The sequence below is a fragment of the Orcinus orca genome, chromosome 12 (genome assembly GCF_937001465.1).
Source record: "Orcinus orca chromosome 12, mOrcOrc1.1, whole genome shotgun sequence".
Taxonomy (NCBI): domain Eukaryota; kingdom Metazoa; phylum Chordata; class Mammalia; order Artiodactyla; family Delphinidae; genus Orcinus; species Orcinus orca.
The window spans coordinates 48,896,847-48,922,607 of record NC_064570.1 but is presented as its reverse complement, the minus strand read 5'-3'; positions in this window follow the sequence as shown (position 1 = coordinate 48,922,607).

Here is a 25,761-nt window from a genome sequence, read left to right as displayed (position 1 = left end):
TGAAATCCTGGTTCCATTTCTTACTACTTGCATGAGTTTAGACAAGTTGTTCAGCTTCTTTGGGCCTCATTTATAAATTGCGTTTCCTCATTTATAAATTGAGCTCTTTGCCTTTATCACACAGGGTTTTGTGAAGCTCAAATGAGGTTATGTAGATAGAGGTGTTTTGTTAATATCGTTCCTACTACTCTCTGACACCCCTACTCAGCTCTCTTAAATTGGAGACATAACCCAATAAGGGCAGAATGGTCATATGGAGGAGACCATGAGAAGGACCAGAATGTGAAAAAGGCTATGATGTCTGCTTCTTTGTCTCCTGGCTAATGTCATCTCATCCTTCAAGACCCAGCCTAAAAAATCACCTCCTGCAAAGACACCCTTGAATTCTCCAGATAAACATGGACTTGCCTTTCTTGGTTCTCCAATAGTATCTACCATAAAATTCTCTCCAACTCTGTAACATAGGTGCCAGAAACCCACAACCCCTAGAAAATTCAATAGTTAGGAAATTAACACCTTATTTGAAAATGTAAATTGAGTAGTGGAGGTTATAAGTGACCCTGTGACACTATTTATTACATTCACTAAAATAAAATAATAAAGGTGGCATCTTAATATTAATAACAGTCTGCATTAATAGTTATGTACATTATATGATTAACATCCATTTAAGAGAAAAGTCTTTAAGCTTTCTCTTCCTAAGCTGTTTCAATGAAACACTTAAAAATGAAAAGTTTACTTTCTCATAGATAGTATGTCCAATAAAAAGGATTCTCTTTTGTGTCTGCTTTGCCACCCAAATGTTCAAAGCTTTTCTGATTTTATATCTTGGAGTTGTTGGCTCCTGACTTCTAGTTCTCACTAATTCAGAATAGCTTGGAGAGTTGAGAAGCTTGGCTGCATAGAACTATCTCAACTCCCCCACTCTTGCACAAGGCTGAAGTCTATGCTCTGTCCATGATAACTTCATGCACTTCCCTTCTGAGAGCCAACCTGGTAAACATCTCCACTTCTCTCTCTCCTGAGGGAGTTTCCCTGTTTCTTTGCTCTCTCTCTCTCTCAACGTGGCGATAAAAATGTCTCCATTTCAACTCTGCCATTCACAATATCTCCCTTGTCTGCTCTCAGCCTCGAGCTCTGTCCTCTCCACTTCCTGCATCTAATTACCTCAAATGGGAATGATTTAATTCATAGATACTGGAACTGGAATTCCAATCACCTCTTTAGCGTCTGTCTCTCCCACGGACTATGAGCTTCCTGAGGGTAGGGCATTTTCTCATGCACCATTTTGTCTTTTGCATCAAGTACAAACTCTGAGGCAAGTACAGACCCTTGATCCATGTTGACTGAGGGGACACATACTCGCCAAGAGACCCCTTTTTTTGCCCTGGTCTACTTGTCAATTTCACTCAGATAAAGTAAACTTTCTTTAATGTCCTCTTCCCAATTATAATTTCAGTTTCTAAATTAGAAAGCTGTAAAAAAAAAAAAAAGAGAGCTACAGAAGGGTAGGAGGAAAAGAAGGCAAAGGATATAAAGAACAGTTCTACCTAGTTCTAGGGGTAGGTGGAGAACCAGGTTGGCAGGGAGTCTTTGTAGAGCAGCCCAGGAGGTTGGGAAAGGCTTGGTACACTTCAGGGGAAAACTCCAGGAATGTGCCACATGTCTCCTGCTATCTGCTCTCACAGTGAGGACTGTCTGGGATTTTGACCCTCCTGCAGGCTGACCTAGCCATACTGGATACCTGGGATGTGGCCTGTGTATGGGGTTGGAAGCCCAGGACCAGTGCATCTGCACAGACTGTTCTACCATATCCATCCCCGACCCTTCTTAAAGATCCAGTCTTATAGCTTCTTGTGAAGCCATTAATATAAGAGTTCACTCCGAGTACTGATTTACCCTCAGCTTGGGTACTATCCCGGACTGCCCTGTGCCAAGGTATGCACAGTTACAACCTCTCTGCTCAGCATGAATGCACTCTGGGGGTGGGAGCAGGCTGTCTTTATAGGAACTAAGCAATACTCTAATATTTTTTCTCTTGCACATGAAAAAGAGGAAAAAAGCTCAAAGAAGCCAAGTTTTCAGGACAGAGAAGCCAATGCCATTCCATCACTAGGAGCAGGCTGTGCTAGTACAGGGGTGATGTGCAGGGAGGGAGACAGATGTACTGAGACTCTTGGCACTGGGGACAATGGGTACCAAGCATTCAAAAAGAAATCACTTATCGTCACTATCACAGGTTGTGAAAACTTCCCAGTTTACCAATGCAAACTTGTGGATATTTTCACAACAGAATTAACACACAGAGTCATGTTAGTCAAAGGACCTAGAAAAAAATAATGTTCCACAGGTTACAGTTACTCCAAGACCATGCCAAAATAGTGGATCTACTTTTTTTGAGACGTCAACTCAGTGAAACAATTGGTTTCACTCTTTTTTTAAAAATTAGTAGACTACTTTTATAGCAGTTTTAGGTTTACAGAAAAATTAAGCAGAAAGTAGAGTTCTCATATAACCCATTCCCCACTTCCCCACACACAGTTTTCCCCAAATTACTCTCATCTTGCATTAGTGGGGTACATTTGTTACAGCTGATGAGCCAATATTGATACATTATTTATTATTATATATTTATATGTTTATTGTGTAGGTACATACATATTTATTATATATTTATTAATTTTATTATTACATTAATTAAGGTCCACAGTTCACATTGATTCTCTCTTCGTACTGCACATTCTATGAGTTTGACAAATGCATGATATCATGTATCCACCATTACAGTATCTTACAGAATAGTTTCACTGCCCTAAATATCCCGTTTTCCATCTATTCATCCCTCACTCCCTCCCCGCCAGCCCCTGGCAACGATTGATTTTTTGCTGTCTTCATAATTTGCTTTTTTAAGAATGTCAATCATATAGTATGTAGACTTTTCAGAGAGTCGTTTTTCACTTAGCAATATTCATCTAAGTTTCCTCCATGTCTTTTCGTGCCTTGATCACTCATTCCTTTTTACTGCTGAGTAATATTTCATTATATGGATGTATCACAGTTTGTTTATACACTTACCTATTGAAGGACATCTTGGTTGCTTCCAAGTTTTGGTAGTTACAGATAAAGCTGTTATAAACATCTGTGTGCAGGTTTTTGTGTGGAGCTAGTTTTTAACTCCTCTGGGTAAACACTGAGGCGCTCTATTGCAGGATTGTATGGTAAGAGTATATTTAGTTTTGCAAGAAACTGCTAGACTGTCTTCCAGAGCGGCTGTACCATTTTGCATTCCACCAGCAATGAATGAGAGTTCTGTTGTTCCATATCTTTGCCAGTGTTTGTTGTTGTCAGTGTTTTGGATTTTAGCCATTCTGATAGGTGGGTAATGATATGATATGATAATGATAAACCATCTCATGATGGTTTTAATTTGCAGCTCCCTAATGACATATGATGGTGAGCATCTTTTCCTATGCTTATTTTCCATTTGTATATCTTCTTTGGTGAGATATCTGTTTGGGTCTTTTACTCATTGACTCTTTTTCGTTTAATTGATATTTTAACTGAATGAGCTAACTGGGAGAATTGCCTAGACGTTGCCTCCTTACAAGTAGGGATTTTCAGCAACTGCAACAAATGATTGCTTTAGAATAGGGCACTAAAACCAGACCTGATCCATACAGATATGTGATGTTTGCTTTGTTTTTTGGTAATTGTAAAACACCCCAAACTAGTTTTTCTAGAGGTAATCAAGAAACATTTCCTTTTCTTAGGGAACCCTCCTACACTGTTGGTAGGAATGCAGATTGGTGCAGCCACCTTAGTAAACAGTATGGAGGTTCTTCAAAAAACTAAAAATAGAGTTGCCATATAATTCAGCAATCCCACTCCTGGGCATATATCCAGATAAAACTATAATTCAGGGCTTCCCTGGTGGCGCAGTGGTTGAGAGTCCACCTGCCGATGCAGGGGACACGGGTTTGTGCCCCGGTGCAGGAAGATCCCACATGCCACGGAGCAGCTAGGCCCGTGAGCCATGGCTGCTGAGCCTGTGCATCCGGAGCCTGTGCTCCGCAACGGGAGAGGCCACAACAGTGTGAGGCCTGCGTACCGAAAAGAAAAAAACAAACTATAATTTGTTTTTTTAACAAACTATAATTGGAAAGATACATGCACCCCTATGTTCATAGCAGCACTATTCACAATAGCCAAGACATGGAAGCAACCTAAGTGTCCATGAACAGATGAACAGATAAAGAAGATGTGGTACATATACACAATGGAATACTACACAGCCATAAAAAAGAATGAAATAATGCCATTTGCAGAAACATGGATGGACCTAGAGATTATCACTAAGTGAAGTAAGTCAGAAAGAGAAAGACAAATACCATATGATATCACTTATATGTGGAATCTAAAATTTGACACAAATGAACCTACCTATGAGCAGAAACAGAGTCACAGACATAGAGAACAGACTTGTGATTGCCAGCGGGGAGGGGAGGTGAGGGAGGGATGGACTGGAAGTTTAGGGTTAGTAGATGCAAACTAGTATATGTAGAATAAATAAACAACAAGGTCCTACTGTATAGCACAGGGAACTATATTCAATATCCTGTGATAAACCATAATGGAAAAGAATATAAAAAAGAATGTGTATATATATATATATATATATATATATATATATATACACACATATATATATATATAACTGAATCACTTTGCTGTACAGCAGAAATTAACACAACACTGTAAATCAACTATACTTCAATAAAAAAAGAAACTTCCTTTTCTCTTTTTTCTGACATTTTAAAATACCACTTTTTTCCCCTCATTAATAAACTAATACATTTTATGAAAGAGAAGGAAAACTCAAACCATTTTTGAGCAATGAATGGAATTTTTACTTGCAATAGCAAAGCATAAGCCAGGTTCTGTTCCAGCTATCAGAACAACCGGCTCCCAAAACAAAGAGGGAAATCTTTATAGTTCAGGTTGTGTGTCCTCAGCAATACTGATGGGATACAGCTGGGTCATTTCGATAAAAGCTAGTTGTTCCTGACCTTGAGGCTAACTCAGGATACAGAGAATTGTCCCCTTCTTGGCCTTCAGGAAAATTGTTATTTGAGACTTGTGCCTGAATGCAAGGTTTTCCATAATGTAAGCTCCCTCCATCACTTTTGTTAATACTTAGATAAATATTTCCAAAATCTTCCAGAAACACTGATTTAATTCACATGCCTACCAAGCAGATAAACAGTACCTGCATCCTTATCCGAGCAGTTTAATTGTTTAAAATCTTTGCTAATTTGACATATGAAAAATTGGCACCTTGTTTTAATTTTCATTTTTAATGACTATGTTGAACATTTTCCTTTCTTTTTCTTTCTTTGATTCCTTTCTTTCTTTCTCTCCCTCCCTCCACCTTTCTCCCTTCCTCCCTCCCTCCCCCTCTCTCTCTTCCTTTCTTCCTTCCTTCTTTCTTTCTCTTTCTTTCTTTTTCTTTCTTTCTTTCTTTCTTTCTTTCTTTCTTCTTTCTTTCTCTCCCTCCCCCTTTCTCCCTTCCTTCCTCTCTCTCTCTCTCTCTCCCTTCCTCCCTCTCTCTTCCTCTCTCTTTCTCCTTCTTTCTTTTCTTTCTTTCTTTGTTTCTCTTTCTTTCTTTCATTCATTCACCACTGGTATATTTCTTTAGAGAATTGTCCATGTAAGACCTTTGCCTATGACAGGTAGCTAGGGTTTTGTCTTTTGTGGCTTCCTGCAAGGGGAGAGGTGACCATAGCAGGTAGGGGGGTTGCTGGTGCATCACTGAGGTAGGATATAAATGATCTGCCAGAGAGAGCATCCTCCACACTGGAGTACTCTAGAGCAAGAAGGCGCCACCTTACAAGGGTCTACAAGGGTAGATTCATTATTTGGAGTGACTATAATCTGTGCCCCATAGACTTCGGACATCTGGCTTATATTTATATTTAGAGAATCCACCATCTGATAATAAGTGCACACAGATGAAGTCTCTTTTGTTCCCAGTTTCTTATTTGCCCCCTTGCTCCAACCCTGGAGGCAAAGTGCGGTGGAAAGGAGTGGCCTGTCAGGTGGGGAAATAGAGAAGAAGCCAGCTATGCTGTCTTGTACCACTGCAGGTTTCTGAGCTTGACTTAAGGATACAATTGGAAATGAAGACTGAAGTTTTGATTTTAGACAGAATTGGACTGTTCATTATCTCAAAAGACCAGAAAAAAACAATGGGATCTAGAGATTTCATCCAGGGATGGGCATGAATGGTCTAGCAGTGTGGCTATGGAAAGGCAGTAGAGGAAAGAAAATAAAACTGGTTTTTGTTTATACCCCACAGAATCCATGTATTAGTTTCCTTCGACTGCCATAACATAGACATCCAAAATCAAGGTGTCGGCAGGGCCCTGCCCACTGTGAAATCTCTGGGAGCGGGGAGACCCTTCCTTGCCTCTTCCAGCTCCTGGTGGTCCCAGAGGTTGGGACTACCTTGGCTTGTGGCAGCAGAATTCCGTTTTGTTTCCATCTTCACATGGAGTCTTCCCTCTGTGTCTGTACACCTCTGTGTCTTCAGATGGTGTTCTCCCTGTGTTTCATGTCTAATTTCCCTCTTCTTATAAGGATGCAGTCATATCAGATTAAAGCCTATTCTAATGACCTAATCATAACTTGATTAAATCTGCAAAGACCCTATTACCAAATAAGGTCACGTTCACAGGTACTGGGAAGTTAGGTCTTCAGTATATCTTTTTTTTTTTTTTTGGTGGGGGGACACAATTCAACCTACAATAGTCCAACTTGTCGATAAAGACTCCAGCTGTGCTGACTTCTGAAGCCATCTCCATGTGATGCTGCTTTGTTTTCTGCTCGCGAAGGGGCTCACTGTTTCATTCTTCTTTCCTTTTGCCCTTCCTCTTGTCCTCTCAGGCTGTCCTCTGCCTGACTGTTCTCTGAGAGAGTAAACAGGGCAGAGACCACTCTGAGCAACTTTCAGGATCAAGTCCATCGCACAGCTTCATGTCCATGGGGCCCTAGTAAATGCATTTTGGTTGTGATATGTGTGTTTTATACATATCTCCCTAAAACTCTCATAGTTAATCAGGTAAGTGAACATGGAAATGTCAGCCTGGAGGAAAGTTCAGACACAATTTTAAAATTTCAGTCTATACTGCACAATGTCAGAATATCATTCAGCAAACCTTAGGTTCTTACCATTGCAACAAAAAGAATAAAATATCTAGGAATAAACCTACCTAAGGAGACAAAAGACCTGTATGCAGAAAATTATAAGACACTGATGAAAGAAATTAAAGATGATACAAATAGATGGAGAGATATACCATGTTCTTGGATTGGAAGAATCAACATTGTGAAAATGACTCTACTACCCAAAGCAATCTACAGATTCAACGCAATCCCTATCAAACTACCACTGGCATTTTTTCACAGAACTAGAACAAAAAATTTCACAATTTGTATGGAAACACAAAAGACTCCGAATAGCCAAAGCAATCTTGAGAACGAAAAACGGAGCTGGAGGAATCAGGCTCCCTGACTTCAGACTATACTACAAAGCTACAGTAATCAAGACAGTATGGTACTGGCACAAAAACAGACACATAGATCAATGGAACAGGATAGAAAGCCCAGAGATAAGCCCACGCACATATGGTCACCTTATCTTTGATAAAGGAGGCAGGAATGTACAGTGGAGAAAGGACAGCCTCTTCAATAAGTGCTGCTGGGAAAACTGGACAGGTACATGTAAAAGTATGAGATTAGATCACTCCCTGACACCATACACAAAAATAAGCTCAAAATGGATTAAAGACCTAAATGTAAGGCCAGAAACTATCAAATTCTTAGAGGAAAACATAGGCAGAACACTCTATGACATAAATCACAGCAAGATCCTTTTTGACCCACCTCCTAGAGAAATGGAAATAAAAACAAAAACAAACAAATGGGACCTAATGAAACTGCAAAGCTTTTGCACAGCAAATGAAACCATAAACAAGACCAAAAGACAACCCTCAGAATGGGAGAAAATATTTGCAAATGAAGCAACTGACAAAGGATTAATCTCCAAAATTTATAAGCAGCTCATGCAGCTCAATAACAAAAAAACAAACAACCCAATTCAAAAATGGGCAAAAGACCTAAGTAGACATTTCTCCAAAGAAGATATAGACTGCCAACAAACAGTCTGAATGCTCAACATCATTAATCATTAGAGAAATGCTCAACATCATTAATCATTAGAGAAATGCAAATCAAAACTACAATGAGATATCATCTCACACCAGTCAGAATGGCCATCATCAAAAAATCTAGAAATAATAAATGCTGGAGAGGGTGTGGAGAAAAGGGAACACTCTTGCACTGCTGGTGGGAATGTGAATTGGTACAGCCACTATGGAGAACAGTATGGAGGTTCCTTAAAAAACTACAAATAGAACTACCATATGACCCAGCAATCCCACTACTGGGCATATACCCAGAGAAAACCATAATTCAAAAAGAGTCATGTACCAAAATGTTCATTGCAGCTCTATTTACAATAGCCAGGAGATGGAAACAACCTAAGTGTCCATCATCGGATGAATGGATAAAGAAGATGTGGCACATATATACAATGGAATATTACTGAGCCATAAAAAGAAATGAAATTAAGTTATTTGTAATGAGGTGGATGGACCTAGAGTCTGTCATACAGAGTGAAGTAAGTCAGAAAGAAAAAGACAAATACCGTATGCTAACACATATATATGGAATTTAAGGAAAAAAAATGTCATGAAGAACCTAGGGGTAAGACAGGAATAAAGACACAGACCTACTAGAGAATGGACTTGAGGATATGGGGAGGGGGAAGGGTAAGCTGTTTCAAAGTGAGAGAGTGGCATGGACATATATACACTACCAAACGTAAAACAGATAGCTAGTGGGAAGCAGCCGCATAGCACAGGGAGATCAGCTCGGTGCTTTGTGATTGCCTGGAGGGGTGGAATAGGGAGGGTGGGAGGGAGGGAGATGCAAGAGGGAAGAGATATGGGAACATATGTATAACTGATTCACTTTGTTATAAAGCAGAAACTAACACACCATTGTAAAGCAATTATACTCCAATAAAGATGTAAAAAAAAATCATAAAAATATATTTAAAGTAACATTTCCAAATGGCAGAGCCATTTCTCTGAGAAAAGAAAGGGAAATTTCCTCCCCCAAGAAAATCCTCTGACAAGGGTTTGAATGATGGGGAAAGGAAATTAAAGGTAAAGAGGCATTAAAAGCAAAGTCTCAGCACTTCTCTCCTGGGAACAGAGAGTAGATGGTGAACGGCAGCCTCATCGTATGTGTGCTGGAACCAAACTGAGCTTCTTCCTCCAAAACTGTGAAGGCTGGGGAGGACACAGGAAATAAACCATTGAGGGCATGACGTGTGTGCAAAAATTAAAATCAGCAATAACCCGATTCTGTAATTTTATCACTGAAACACATCAAAAATTGTTACCAATGTTGGAATTTTAGAGATGATGAGTACTGAACCCAGACGCTGGAGTGAAAACGGCGTGGAGAAGGAATTACCTTGCTGAACTTAGAGAAAATATTTATCTTCAGACAAGCATAATATCTTGCAGACTTCCCACAGCCTTCTGCATCTATTTCCAAGTTCATTTGCAGTTTTTAAAACTCTTCATTTCTTCCCAGATCCCATCCATCCATCTGTCCCTCTATTTATAAATCCACACATCAACAGTGTTTGGATTTAAATACTGGCTCTACCTCTGGGTGATCCTAGACAAGTAAAGTAATCTCCTTGTGCCTCAGTTTCCTCATCTGTAATGTGGAACTATACTTATATGGATCTTACAGGGTTTTGTGAGTATTAAGTCAATTAACAACTATTTGCCCCTTAATAAGCTCTCAATAAATTTTAGCTATATTGTTGATTGTAAGAGCAGACACAAATTAAAATTAAGGGGCTTAATTCTCCTTGTTGAAAATAAGGGAGGATATTTCTCTTCCCCTCATCTTTTTGTTTCAGAATTTCTTTCTCTTTCCTTTTTAAGTGTACATAAATCTTTATTATGACTAAATAAGTTGTTTAGTAAGGTTTGTTCTGTAGATTCCTCTGGTGCCATCTCTGGGCTGGTAACAGTCTAAAGTTGTCTCCCGCGATTAAAAATTGTCCTACATTTCCTGGTAGAAAGGGGAGGGCACAGAGTTTTTCTTGTGTCTCCTCTTTCTCAGTTGCTTCCAGCTCAAGATAATCCTTACTCCAGAGTGGCATATTTTGGGGTGGCATACTCTGAGCCCCTTCAATGTACATCACATTCTGGTTTAATGCTTATTCAACAATAAAACTTTTTTGTCTCTACTAACTTTGTAGAGCAGATTTCTGGGTTGAGAGGAGATTTTGTTTGTTTTACATTTCCCCAGTACCATCCAATAAAACGTTATTAAGTACCTGTTCTGTGCTCTTCCTTTTCATTGTAGCAGAGAGCTGGGAGCACCATGGGGGAATCGCCTCAGCTCTTTTTTGGCCAGTCTCTGATGGCCAGTGATCTACTTGCTTTTCAGAGAGCAAGTGTTGTAAGGGGTCCACAGTCTCTTAGTACCCTCATAATTATATTATTCCATTAGTTTAGTTTAAAGATTCCTCCTCACTAATTCTAGTTAATGCTTACTAAATGCTTGCTATGCACCTGCCACTGTGCTGCGCATTTACCTACATTATCTTATTTAATCTTAACTATCACCCTATAAAGTGGGTACTATAATTCTCACCATTTTATGTATATGGAAACTAATAAAAACAGATTAAATGACTTGCTCATGGTCACAATGGTGATGGAGCTGGGATTAAAACCCAGGACCCTCAGGCCCTCAACATCTGTTAGGACGTAGCAGCTGTGAGACATGAAGGAGGAACAGAGCAAGGGGAGGCTCCTAGAGGAGGGTGGTGCCCAGGAGATGGGCCAAAGGGGGGACAGGGAAGTGGGGCTTTCAACAGTCAGTCTTCCTCCCACCCCAGGTCCCAGTGCCCTTCTCCAGAGAACCACAGCTGAGAGATCCTCTTGTCTTTCCACAGCTGGAGGAGGGAGTATCCAGTTGTCCCTCCCCAGGTATCCAGGTCCCTCCTACTTTTCTTGATTGTACTGGGACACTGCAGGGGCATGAGGGAAACATGGATACATGAAATTGGTCAGAGATGGAGCCAAGTCACGGGGGCACAGCCAGGAGCTGTTGGGGGTGGAGGTTGCGCACCTGGCTGGGAGGTAGTGGAGTCCTGTCTCTAGGCTACTGGCCTAAGGGGTAGCTGTCGTGGTTCCTGATGGGGGTTCTGGGGCTGCTGGCTCTGGGCAGAGTCATCACTGGCTCCCCCAGGGCTCCAGGGCCTTGAAGTCACCTCCTGGTGGGGAGCCTTTCCCAGGTACAACTCTTGGCTCTTCCACCTGGCAGGCCCAAGGCAAAGGAGGAAAATACAAGGGTACAAAAGACAAGTTAAAACCTCAAATTACTGCTCAGCCACACAAGCACACACATAGCCCTATACATCCTTCGATTTTATACAAGAAGGAACGTACGTACTACATTAGTCTGCTGCTGCTGTCCTCTCCTCTCTTTCTCTCTTTTTTTTTTAACAAGATAGTTTAGAGCTCTTTTCATGTCGGTACATATAAGTCTGCCTTGTTCTTCTTAATCATGGCTAATTTATTGAATATTTATCCTCCTGACAAACTCATGAGGTACATACATTCTTATCTGTAGTTTATAGGTGAGGAAACCAAGACTGCAAGGGCTTGAGTACACAGTCCAAGTCACAAAGGCTATCAGTTCAGGACAGTAGCACCAGCACAAGGGCCACCAGAGACGATGCTTTCGAAACTTCCAGCCCAGTGTCTGACACCAGCAATGCTCAGTAGTTGATCCTTCTCGCTCTCCCTGAGGAGCACTCTGTGAAGCCCTGGACAAGAATTGAATGGGATGTGGGGCACCATGTCTCAAACTTGGGGCAGAGGAGGCCTTGGGACAGCCTTTCCTATTATGCCCCTGACCCCCATCATGGCCCTGTTCTTGCCAAGTCAGCAGAGCTTGTTCAACCCTCTCAGTGCCCCCTACTGGCTAGAGAATGAAGGCCCCTCCTCGTGAATGGCTCCCTTGGAAGGATCTGCCTGGTGGAAAGATTCTCCTCCTGAATGAACTACTGCTGACAAGCTGGGAGCCACCAGCTCCAAAAGGGGGCAAATGAGGCTGTAGAGGGGCATCTGCTACCAGCACACCCCTTCTCCGTGCTGTCCCACAGAGGGATTAATGCAATAGAGTGAGGCCAGGCCCTTGATGGGAACTGCACTCTTGTTTTCTTCCTTCCACACAGATTTGCTTTCGTCTCTTTGGCTTTTCTCTTGGGATAAAACGTTAATGAGAGGAGGCTGCTACAGCCCTCTTGTCTGACTGCCCCCTCTCCTCACACTGCCATTTGTCTGAAGTCCAGCTGCCGCAGGTAGGTAGGGGCCAAAGGCGTTTTGTGCAAGAAGGCAAAAGCAGCTGGGAACTTCTTGAGTGGAGTGTATTCAGAGTCCGACATCCTTTCATTCGGAATGACAGAGAAAGATTAGGCATCAGAAAACCATCAGTGTGGGCAAAGCAGCCGGACCACTGAGGACACGTGCCAGGCTGTGCAGGGATCTGGAGGGATCCTGGAAGTGCTCTGAAGAATTCTCATAAGAAAAGCTAACATTTTACATGTGACTCAAATATTCATTAAGTAAAAATAGACTATCTTTTCTTTGGAATGGAATCATTTTCAGAAGCTCTGCTCAATTTCCAGTAAAACTCTATGGGTTTGGATGTTCATTATTCTCACGATAGTGTTTTTTGTTTCTTGTTTTGCGGTACGTGGGCCTCTCACTGTTGTGGCCTCTCCCGTTGCGGAGCACAGGCTCCGGACGCGCAGGCTCAGCAGCCATGGCTCATGGGCCCAGCCGCTCCGCGGCATGTGGGATCTTCCCGGACTGGACACAAACCCGCATCCCCTGCACTGGCAGGCGGACTCTCAACCACTGTGCCACCAGGGAAGCCCTCTCACGATAGTGTTTGAATTAGGATCACGGCAGGCTGGCTGCAGGCCAGTCAATTACACAGTCGGTCATCAGTGCACAAGGCGCAGAGAGCCAGGGGACACGGTGGCAGCAAACAGGCATTTGAAATCTAACCATGCAGGGAAACTCAGTTTGAGGGTATTGCTTTGTCTTGCAATTCTTTGTGAAAACTTGTATAAGAAATATCAGGTTGTTTTAAAATAAATTAAACTGAAATCTGCTGAAATTCCTCCACTCTGAGAATAACCACTAGAGGCATATCCTTCCAAACTTTTCTCCACTGTTTTAGTTTGCTAGGACTGTGCCATAACAAAGTACCACAGACTGGAGCTTAAATAACAGACATTGACTTCCTCACAGTCTTGGAGGCTAGAAGTCCAAGATTAAGATGCTGGCAGGTTTGGTTTTTTCTGAGATCCCTCTCCTTATCTCACAGATGACTGCCTTCTCTCCATGTCCTCACATGGTCTGGCCTCTGTGTGGACGCATGTATGAGTCTGAATTTCCTCTCCTTCTAAGGACACTAGTCATATTGGATTAGGATACATCCTAAAGACCTCATTTTAACTTAATTACCTCTTTGAAGACCTTGTCTCCAAATACGGTCCAAATACAGTCCAAATACGGTTCTGAAATATGGGGGTTAGGGCTTCAACATATGAATTTTAGTGGTATGCAATCCGGCCCATAACATCTACTAATCTTTATGTAAAAATATTCATTTTTTCCCCAAAATGGGCACCATAACGAAATTACTATTTTATAACGTGCTTTTTAAAAACTTTAATATGTGTTATTTCTATGCCAATAGTTGATGACTAGGTTCTGATTCAAGATTAATGGTCTTGAATGAGTAGAGGCATTAGCTCCCCACTCCCTCCTAAGACTGAATTAATAACAATAGCTCACATTTACTGGGCGCTTATTGTGTGCCAGGCACTGTTCTAACTACTTCGTGTGTGTTCAATTATTTAATTCTCACTATTCTGTGAGATGGGCATTATTATCTCCATTTTTCAGATACTGAGGGGTGAAGAGTCAGTGCTGTCTCGAGTGAGGAATTAGGAGGCTTTTTCTTTCCTGCAGGGAGGGCCTGGAGTGAGTTAATAGAAGCAAGGAAGGACCAGAGAGGAGAAGAAGCCGAGGTGGCTCCCCTATGGTAAGGATGCGACGGCATCCACACCCTCCAGCGAGGTCCTGTCCTACTGCAGGTACCTGCACGTTTTGACTCCCACTCTAATCCCTGGGTGCCCTTATTCCCAGCCCCCAGCAGTGCACCTCATGCACAATAAACTTGTATAAATATTTGTTGAAATAAATAAATACTAAGATGAGCATCCTGAAAGGCTCTCTCATAGAATCATTCTTATGTTTTTAAAGGTTGTAAAAATATTTTAAAACTTCCCAGGGGTAGGGGGCGAGCATTCTCAGTTCAGAGAGTTCCATTTCTGGCCACAGTTGAATGTAACACATTTTTATTATTAAGTGGGAGAAAGGAACTAAAGAAGGGCAGAAAATCCCCCTGTGCTGCTTGAGAAAAAAAAAAGCTTCAGCTAAAGGCAGCAGCATGAGTATGATTTCACTTTACCTTTTTCTTTTTAAAGTTTTTTTTGTTGATGTGGACCACTTTTAAAGTCTTTATTGAGTTTGTTACAATACTGCTTCTGTTTCATGGATTTTCAGCCGTGAGGCATGTGGGATCTTAGCTCCCAGACCAGGGATCTAACCCTCATCCCCTGCATTGGAAGGTGAAGTCTTAACCACTGGACAACCAGGGAAGTCCCTCACTTTACCATCTGCAAAGCATTTTCAAGTGGTGGAGGTACTCCAGGCCTAAAATGGAGATACTTGCTCACCTAGTATGAATGACAGTGCTTTCACTTTCCCCCATCACCATCTAACTCTGTTTCAGACACACTTTTCCCACAAGATCATCATCAGCCTGGATCTCTCATTCCAGCCCAGACAGCTTCATACACTCTTCTACACCAGCTCTCTCCACTAAAACCCTACAGAAAGGTCACTTCCACCAGGAAGCCCTCTCAGACCCACTTTCCCAGCTCCTCTCACTCAGCCCTTCCTTTGCCCCATGAGTCCACAGATGCCTGACACAGACACACAGAAATCCCATACCTGTGTCACCAGCCCTGATGAACCTATATTGCCAGAAACTCCTGAGTCCCAGTCCCAGTGTCACGTCTACACACTGCAGGATGCTTTGTCATGATGACAGATGAGCACTGTCAAGGTTGGCCAGTCATTGTCCGTGTCCTTCCTTTCTGTTTTACCCAGCAGCTTTCTAAGAGTTCTGAATCCCTGGAATGGCTGCTCAAAGGGAACATTACAAACATTCACCACCCTCATCTTAGTGATCAACATATCCTGATGCTTAGTTATATATAAAACATTTACAGTGTCATTATAAAGGACACAGCTCTGGAACAGCCAGATGGAATAGGGCAAGGTCTGGGGAGTGAGAGAGTCCTGAGTGCCAGAGCTTCTGCCCCTGTGGAGTGGGGGAAACCTGATGCTTAGTTGAAGTTTAAAAGCCATTTTGTTGCCTTCTTTTCTATCTGTCTCCTTATTGCATGAAATAAGAAGAAATGAAGATGTACAGAAGGAATGATTGGCTGTGTCCTTTGGCAGCTCGTCCCTCCTATTTTTCTATGCTACCCAGGCTGGATAGACTGATCTCAGTCATAATTGTGAAAAAACAATCCTAATCACTGCACCAGCAATTTCCCATCTATCTTACCAAAAAGATAATTCCCAGGTTCTGAGTGATTTTTCCTCTCTCTCATACACAAAATATTTGTTAAGAGAACAAAAAAATGTGCATAATCCTTATTTGTATGGCTTCCCTGTGTCCCCTGAAGAGGACACACTGTACAGGAAACACAAAGTACTACACTTAGGGGAGTATAAACAGGCAATTCTGAAGAAATGATTTTAAACAAATAATTGCTGAAAAAAATACAGCTTGAAAGTATTTTAAAAAAGGAAGAAACCCAAGAGACAACTGATTGCCTATTGTCGTATGTTGCTTGTCCTTCAAGGAGGAAACAGGTTCAAACTTTCCTTCTACTACTGTTCAGTATGTGCATGATGGCCATAAGCCACTCTTCTCTCCTCACTACTCGGCTTTCTTCCCTTGCATCGTACAGGTTCTCACAGGGTGAGAACACCCTGGGCGTCCAGAGAATGACGCAGCCTATAGGACATTGGGATGCAAGATAAGGTGTTTTCTATCTACCTGATAACTGGTCTGAACCAATTACAAGCCGTGTGTGTGGAGCTGGCAGCTTCCCAAACTTCTGAGAAAGAAAATGGTCTCTTGCTCCTCCAAAGTCAGGGGTGTGGAGGGAGCAGTGAGCAATGGGCAAGAGCTGCTACCAGGACCCCCTGAGCCAGTGGTGGGCAGTGGGGTTCACTGAAGCACCTGCCTTCTAGGCATCCTGGCCAATCACAGCCCAAGAGGCATGCTGGAGAGGGAGCCAGCAGAGAGGGCTGCCTGCCAGGGGCTGAGATTCAGCCCTGGTGAAGGAGTTCTCTTCCCAGTCAGGAGATCTGTGGTCCAGTCTGGTGACCTTGGGGAAGTCACTTTAGCTCTTGGAGTCTTGATTTGCTAAACCATTAAGTGTGAGATTTACCCAAGTAATACTAGAGATTTACTCTGAGGATAAAACCAGAAACGTGTATTAGACACTCATTAAACTAAACATACTCTTACCATATGATCCAGCAATCATCCTCCTTGGTATTTACCCAAAGGAGTTGAAAACATGTCCACACCAAAACCGAGCTATCAAGCCATGAAAAGACCTTAAATGTATATTGCTAGGTGAAAGGAGACAATCTGTAAAGGCTACATTCTGTTTTATTCTAAATGCATGACATTCCGTAAAAGGCAAAACTATGGAGACTGTAGGAAATCCAGTGGTTGCCAGGGGTTTGGAGAGAAAAGAGTGAATGCATGGAGTACAGGGGACTTTTAGGGTAGCAAGATTATTCTACCTGATACTATAATGGTGGGTATGTGTCATCATACATTTGTCCAAACCCACAGAGTGTGCAACACCGAGAGTAAACCCTAATGTAATCTGTGGACTTTGGGTGATTATGATGTGTCTACGCAGGTTCATCAAGTGTAACAAATGTACCACTCTGATAGGGGATGTTGACAGTGGGGTAGACCATGGCGGGTGGGTTATATAGGAACTCTGTGCTTTCCTCTCAGTTTTTCTGTGAACCTAAAACTGCTCTAAAAACAATTAAGTCTAGGGCTTCCCTGGTGGCGCAGTGGTTGAGAATCCACCTGCCGATGCAGGGGACATGGGTTTGTGCCCCGGTCCGGGAAGATCCCACATGCCGCGGAGCAGCTGGGCCCGTGAGCCATGGCCGCTGAGCCTAGCCTGCGCGTCCGGAGCCTGTGCTCCGCAACGGGACAGGCCACAACAGTGAGAGGCCCGCGTACCATTAAGTCTAAACTGTAAAGTCTAAAAATATGCCTGGTAGCATTACTTATCTTTTTTTTATTACTCGTGATTGGTGACCTCAATTGTAGAGTCAAGCTGGTACTGCTTGACTAAGTAATTAAACACAGTCATATCGTCAAACTCATTTTTCCTATACTGGAAACTTTATAATTAATAGTAACACTTACAGGAATAAATGACTATTACTCACAACATGCCCCAGATTGAACTGAAGACAGCAACGTTTGGAAGCGACTTGAAAAGTGAACTTCTTATCACAGCTCTCGAATCTCACATTCAAATAAGACGATGGTGGCTGGAAGAGTGGGTGTGCAGGTTCCTGTAGGAACCCAGGCTTTGAGGGAGGGCAAGCTCAGGAGGCCACAGGCCAGTGTACCCTGTACATCTGCAGTGACTCTGCTTGAGCTCAAAGCAGGCCCTCTGCCTGACACACCCATGAAAACACCAAGGGACCACGCAGGGGCGATGAAGAGCGGGGAAGGAAAGCTGAGGTCAGGTTTGATCTGGGAGGCAGGGGGAGAAGCCCAGGCAGGGGAAGTGCTTGCTGGAGCCAACCGCTGTGGCAGAGGCAGGCGGGCAAGAACAGGGAGGATTCTGTAGCAACTGGAGCAGGGCCTGGGGAGGGCAGGTGCAGGGGAGACAGCCTGTATCCCTGCTCTAAACGTACACTGCGGTTCTCACTGACCTCCCAGGCCTGCCCCTGCCTTGTGCACAGCTCAATATTGGCTTCTGCTGAGGTTTCAGGTGAACTTGGCCTTTTCCCGGCACCACAGATAAAGCTGCCGGCCCCCACTTCTCGTGTTCAAGAAATCTTGAGGCCTTTTCTTGCCTCGTTGCTGCCTCTTGCCACACTCTTGTCCCTCACTTTGGCTCGACCGATCCCCTGCCTACAGTTGAGGCCTGCCTGCTGCAGCCCCTGTCTGTTTAAAAGGCCACATCTCAATCCAGGGGTGTGGGTGAGACTTTTCTGTTATAAGGGACAGGGGCACAGCTCAAACCCGCTTATGCCATGAGGAAATTACAGAAAGAAGTGGCAGGAATATCACTGAGGGCCTCAGGACCCCCTGGATGGAGGGGCCCAGAGTCTGGGGGACTCTTCCGCCTACTGACTTCTGCCGACTTCTTTTCTCTTGCCTCATGCTATGTCTTGCTACTGACTAGCTTATCTTCATGGCAAAACAAACACGACTTCAATAAAACTGACGAAAAAGCATGATTTCAATAAAAGTTTCCAAGTTTTACTATCTACAGTTTCAGCTTTCAGAGTCTCTCTTAGTCCAAAGTTCAAGGATCCCATGAAAGCCCTTGATAGACACCTGGGGTTAAATACCCATCCTAGACTGATCCGTGATGGCCTCAGGGAAGACTCATACATTCCTGGGGCCAAATTTAGTAGCCTATTGGTATTCCTGACCTTTCCTGTCTTCTCTACCTGCCCACCAAAGAGACTGTTGCTTTACCCAGAATTATTAATTTATGCAGAATTAAATTAGAAGTCAAAAAGAGATAATATATGTTAAGGTACTACATCCATGTCCAGTGATGCTATTTTTACTATGTTTATTCATTGCGGAATCCCGCAGGCTGCTGCCTGAGGTGAATTCCCTCTTGCTAACCAGCTTGGTCTACATCTTTTATGAGACAGAATAGGGTTCAAGTGGATTGTATGGAGAGGCTGCGGAGGTTGCAAAAGAGACAGGGGTGGGAGGGAAGGAGAAGGGAGGACTAACTGGCCACAGAGGCGAGAGAGTTAGGGGGTGGGTTGCTTGGAAGAAGCTCTGGAGAATCTGGGGGCAGTCAGGGAACTGGGGGCAGGCAGGAAGCAGGGTTTGCAAAGTACTGGGGTGGGCTAGGGGCTGCACCATATTTAATGTTCTTCAGGAAATGTGAATAAATATTGCAATACCTCTATATTTAATACTGGCTCCTGAACAATATATAAGTCCATGCAGAGAAGGGGCCATGTGTGGCTTTATTAATGTCAGATACAAAAATGTACTAAATTCTAGGGCTCATAAAAATGCTGATGGTGGTGATCGCAGTGGTGGTGACGATGCTGATACAAAACATTTACTGAACATTTCCCATGTGCCAGGCTCTGTGCTAAGGGCTTTACATGCATTTGATGTTCCAAACAACACTAGAGGGAAGGAATATCCTAAAAAAAAAAAAACATATGACGAAAATGAGGCTTAGAGACGTCAAATAACAAGTCCAAAGACACACCTGTTAAGTGCACTTGGGTGGTGTGACTGTGGCTGTGAAGTGGAGCCTATGTGAGGTGCTGACAGGGTGGGGTTTCTGCATGGTAAGAGATTTGTCCATTTCTAGAAAATGGGTACTGGACAGAAAACCCCGCTAAGTCAGGTAACTTTAGCCCTGGCAGGGTTATAGCTTCTGCTGGACTTCTCTCAGCTGTCTGGGTCATATTAAGATGTCCTTGTGCTGTTTTAAAGTCCTTCCTCAGTCTCCACTGACCTCTCTCCCTGAAACCCAAGCCCTGATCTGGCCTCCCCAGTCACCACTGGCAGTGTGGCCCAGTGCCTCCTGGACCCAGCCATCTCGCCATCTTACCTGCATGCCCTGCTCTAAGTAGTAACCAGCTGGCAGCACCACCCCTCACCTGACCTGTATCCTTGTTAATTTAAAGCAAAGTGATATGGGAGGATGGGGCAGCATAGAGTTAGGCCCCAGGGTAAGCAGGACAGTAATCTTTGGGAGGCCTTACAGTGACAATGGACCTCTCCCTTGCTCCACCACAGTGAGCAACAGAGGTCGCGCGACAGAATCATGGGGAGAACCCAGAGAGAGAAGAGGCTATCAATGGTCACCACTCTGCCAGGAGGGCTAGGATTGTGAGAATGTGTAGGACATAGTCTGGGAATGCAGCGGGTTCCGGGGGGCTGAAGTTCCTGCAATTTCAGGTTGAGGTAAAGACAATGGAATGTTTTACTCCAAGGTGGCCCAGGACCATAGGTTCACTGCAAACCTGTTTGTCTTAGGATGCTTTACTAATGTCGCAAAGTCCTTATACAGGTCACATTTCTAAGTCCACAGTCCTTGTTTGGATCATCTCCAAGCCCAAAGTTCAGTCATAGAGCAACTCACTGAGTACACGTTACATAGAGACTTACACTAGGCAGCCCATGGTCAGGGGAAGAATTTGAAATGATAGAAATCTCCTCTCTAGCAAAAAGGATACAAACTGGGCGACTTCCTAGGGTGGTAGTTAGCCCAGGCCCTTCTCCGAGAACTTCTCAGGGTATTAGCAAAGGACTCGTGTCTCTATCCCTGATTACCACCGGCGGCAAGGAGGACCAGGCTTCCCCTGGAGCAGCAGGATGAGGCTGGAAGGAGGACCCCATGGGGCCATCGATTCCCTCATCATTATGGTCAAGGCAGTTGTTAACTATGACAGCCAAAGACCCATTAGTGATAATGCAGTCAAAATGGAAACTCAAAATGGCTCAAGCCCAAGACAAGAGCAGAATCTGTGAATTAAGAGATTGAGTCATCCTTTCTAAGCCTAGGAAAAATATATCAATTTATAGATTGCCACCTCAGTACCTGAGAGGGAGTTCAGAGAAACAGAAAAAGAGGAATTTGAAATTGGCTTGTATTCTGCTAGGTCATTATTACTCTTACTATCGATTTTATAATATTACCATGAGCCAGGCACTGTTCCAAGCATTTTACATGCATTAACTGATTTCATCAGACCACTATATGACCACCTCGCTGATAGTGGCCAGTATGGGACTGCCCATTCCTTCAAATCTCTCCTTGATTTCTGCCCTTTACAGTATAATGCTTTCAGGACCAGTAACTACAGGCAATATGGGCTCATGTGATGTAAGGAATACCTTAGTCATTAGCCTCTAGTGAATGCTTGAAAATCTATCGCGAGACACTAGATAAAGATATTGACATTGGTTACATGCAAATCCATCTGTAACGGATAACTCCGCATTTTTTTTAAAAGGCTGTGAAGTATTAATTATGTGTTAGGCGCGACTATAAACATTATTTCATTTAATTTTCACACGAGGCAGGTGGTATTTGGCGGGAATTAAAGTTAAGAGAGACTCAAGAAGCTCATGCAAGTCCTCCTAGTTAAAAGGTGGAGGGAGCAGGATTTGAGGCCAAATCCTCTAACACCCAACATGTTCTTGCTCCTGTACCTTACAGCCTAAGCTCTGTATTAATATGTTTTCATCTATTACTACTTGATTATATATTTTTAATAAATAATGACTTTTTAAAACATAACGACAGTACAATTTTCACACTCAACAAAACTAACAATAATTTACAATAAAGCACATGTTCCATTTTCCCTGGTTGTCTCAAATATGTCTTTTTAAATTAAGACTTGTTCAAATTAGCATTCAAATGTGTGAGGTGAGCTACACACCTCATTTGGCTAATAGGTTTTTTCCCCCTTTGATTTCTAAAAAAATTTGAACTGAAAAGTGGAAAGAATACTACAATGAACACCTGTATATCTTTCAAGAAGAGTCACAAAAGTTGGTATGTGTCTTAAATCTCTTTTTTATCTATAATTGTTCCACTTCTCTTTTTAAAAGAGAGTAATTTATTTCTGAATTAAACTACATGATTTGACCTGTAGAATTTCCCGCATACTTAATGTTCCTGATTAAATTACTCACGGTGTCATTTAATGTGTTCCTCTATGTCCCATATTTCCTGAGAACTGGGAATTACATCTAGAGTTTGATTAATTCAGGTTTTCTGTCTCGGGGGAGGGGGAGGATACAACTTCATAGGTGACGTTGTGTACTTCCATTTGTATCACATCAGGATGTACGTAATACCTGGGTCATTTAGCCTTGATCTTTGTGTTTAGATGGTGTCAGCAGGATCCATATATCATTTAATTTCCCATCAACTTTTAAATTAATGGCTTTAGCTGCCATTGGTGATTGTTGCCTTGAACCATTATTTTGTTAGGATTTGCACATTGGAGCGATCCCAATTTTATCATTCCTACTGCACTTACCAGTTGTGTTTCTTACATAAAGAACTTCCCTGTAGCAAATATTTGGTTGCTACGAGGTACAAACCATGAGCTTTGTTTAGGAAAGGCAGGATAACTACTTGATTCCTTTCCTTTCTTTGTCAATTTTCAGAATGATGAGTTGGTGTTCTGGCAACTTCCAAAGTAACTAAGGAGGTTCTACCTACTGTGGTACTCGGGCAGCGCGGTGGTGTGTGTGTAGCAGATATGCAGTATCATTATGAACCCAGAGAATTTTACATATTGATATAGTTCAATCCATTGCAGTGTTTATGTTCAAACTGTCTTATCTTTGGTAAATGGGGGCCCCTTCAAGTTAGCTACCATGTCATTTTGATGTGACAGTAATCTTTGACAGCTTCCTTGTTTTCAGGCATGACAAGATGTTCTAGCTCTAGAAGGCCTTGTTCCTTTTAGCAGGAAATGGCATCTGGAGACTACAATCTGGGGACAAGGGGTGTTTGTTGTTATTGAGTTACCACTGCTTCTAAATCTTTTCAGTTGAAGTCACTAGGAAATATCAAAGTTTTAGAAAAAGAAAAGTAATCATGAGTTAATACTGATATTTTCAATTTGAAGAATTACAAGGTTTTATTTAAACTTCCTATTTTATTCATTTATATGTCTATGTTTTATATTTTTACATGGAAAATCTTGGTTCCCTCCTAGTGAGATTTGGGCAAACATACTTGTTTTATGCTATTTTCTGGTTTCAAAATAATATTGCATTGACCAAAAAGTTCATTTGGGTTTTCTATAAGATGTTATGGAAGAACGGGAATGGGAACGAACTTTTTGGCCAACCCAATAATATCAATATTACCACTGCTAACAAGACCACTGAATGCAGAGTCAGGCTTCTTGACATCTTCGTGGTTCTTCTACGTCCTTGTGATAGATCCTACTAGGGGTGTGTAATGAAAATACTGTGGCTTAAAGTCATTTGAAATAAGCCTCCTATAAGTGGTTATGCCATCCACTAGATACACAAATACTTTTTTTTTCAGTTTACTGTCCATTTTTAGGGGATTCTTTTTATTTAGTTAATTAAACATTATATAAAATATTTACTGGTTCTAAAATCAAACTATAAAACAAGGTGCATTCAGAGAGCTCTAGCGTCTATTCGACTCCCTTCCCTCCTGTTCTCTCTCCTCTCCAATGGTAACTTTTAAAAAAATGAGTGTGTGTGTGTGTGTGTGTGTGTGTGTGTGTATGTATATATATGTGTACACCCATGTTATATGTATATATATACACACCTATCATACATATACTATTATAGTTGACCCCTGAACACCATGGGGGTTAGGGGTACCAACCTTGGGCATAGTGTGTCTATAATTTATAGATGGCCCCCCATATCCATGGTTCCTCTCTATCCAAGGTTCTGCATCCTCTGATTCAACCAACCACATAATTACTATTGTATTACTATGGAAAAAATTCACATATAAGTAAACCCTTGAAGTTCAAACCTGTGCTATTCAAGGGTCGACTCTGTGTGTGCGTGTGCATGTGCGGGTGTGTGTGTGTCCTAGAGATCACTCCATAGCAGTTTATGGAGACCTTTCTCATTGTCTTTGACAGCTGCATTGTATTCTACTATAAGCATATTCATAGTTTATTCAACAAATTCCTTGTTTATAGACATTTGGGTTGTTTCCAGTCTTTGGCTATTACACACTGGGCAGAGCAAACAGTTTTATGCATATATCATCTAGTATTTTTTCTAGTGTGTTTTGAGGTAGAATCCTAGAAGTGGGGTGACTGGGTCAAAGGGCAAATTCACCGGTAGTTGTACTAGATATTGTCAAATTCCTGTTCCTAGGAGTACCATTCTAAACCACTCATAACTAGTGTGTCCTGAGTGCCTGCTGTATGTTCAACACTGTGGTGAACTGTTTGAATATTAACATCTGGGACACTGTGCTGCACTCAATCTTTGGAAAACATGACTGCTTTGCTAACCAGCTAAGTTTTCAGTTAGCTTGAGCCTCCTGCTTTCCTTCTCCTCTTCTTTTTTTGTTTTTTTGGGTTCTTTTGCAGTACGCGGGCCCCTCACTGCCGCGGCCTCTCCCGTTGCGGAGCACAGGCTCTGGACGCACAGGCCCAGCGGCCATGGCTTATGGGCCCAGCCGCTCCGCGGCACGCGGGATCCTCCCGGACCAGGGCACGAACCCGCGTCCCCTGCATCGGGAGGCGGACCCCCAACCACTGCGCCACCAGGGAAGCCCTTCTCCTCTTCTTTGAACTGATACTTCAGTTTGGTGTTACAAGCATCAGGGCTATGGGTATGAGCAGAAATGTTCCCCTCAGAGTGAGCTCCAACGTCTTGTGAAGCTGCACCACCTGCAGTGAGATTTGATCTGTAGCTGGAGATAATATCTATATTGTGTCAGGCCTGATAGACAGATGGTTCCAAGCATAAAATCTATCACACAGGTGGGACTTATTCACAGCAACCAAGAATGAAAGAAAACCACAAGCGAGTCAGTATTTCTGGGCGCAGATTCTGACAAGGCTTATACTAGAGATCTGCAGTTAGGAGGGGATTAGAGGTATATAGTCCTTACAACCCAACTCCATAGCCCCCGGCTCCTTCCTGCACTTCCTTTCCAAGTTCCTCTTGTATTGTGTCATTAAAAACTGTCCTAGGTAGGCACTCCTATTTTCCATTTTTTAGATCACCTTTCCATACATGAAGTGGTTGGTGGGAATGGGAATCTCCCCCTATACTTTACTTATTTAATCCTCATAACAATAATTATATGAGACAGGTTATCTGCACTTTCTAGATGAGAAATACAAGGTTCCAAAAGGGTTGGGACAGGCCCATTTTCAAATATTACATAAGTAGTTAAGTCAACCTACGCCTTTAACCACTGCAACGAGATCGAAAGCCTGTGAGGGGGACGCAGCACAAGGAGGCCAGCTCTAAGAGCCTGGTAATCGTTGCACCCTCTAATTTTCATGTATTTCTTACTCTGAGGAAGTGGACCCCAGAAAGGCCGGATAATAGCCTGCACCATGGGTTCATTTTTCTCATGAAGTCCCAGAGATCATCATTTGTCCCTGTTCACGCTGTCCTGCTCAGCCATTGATACTG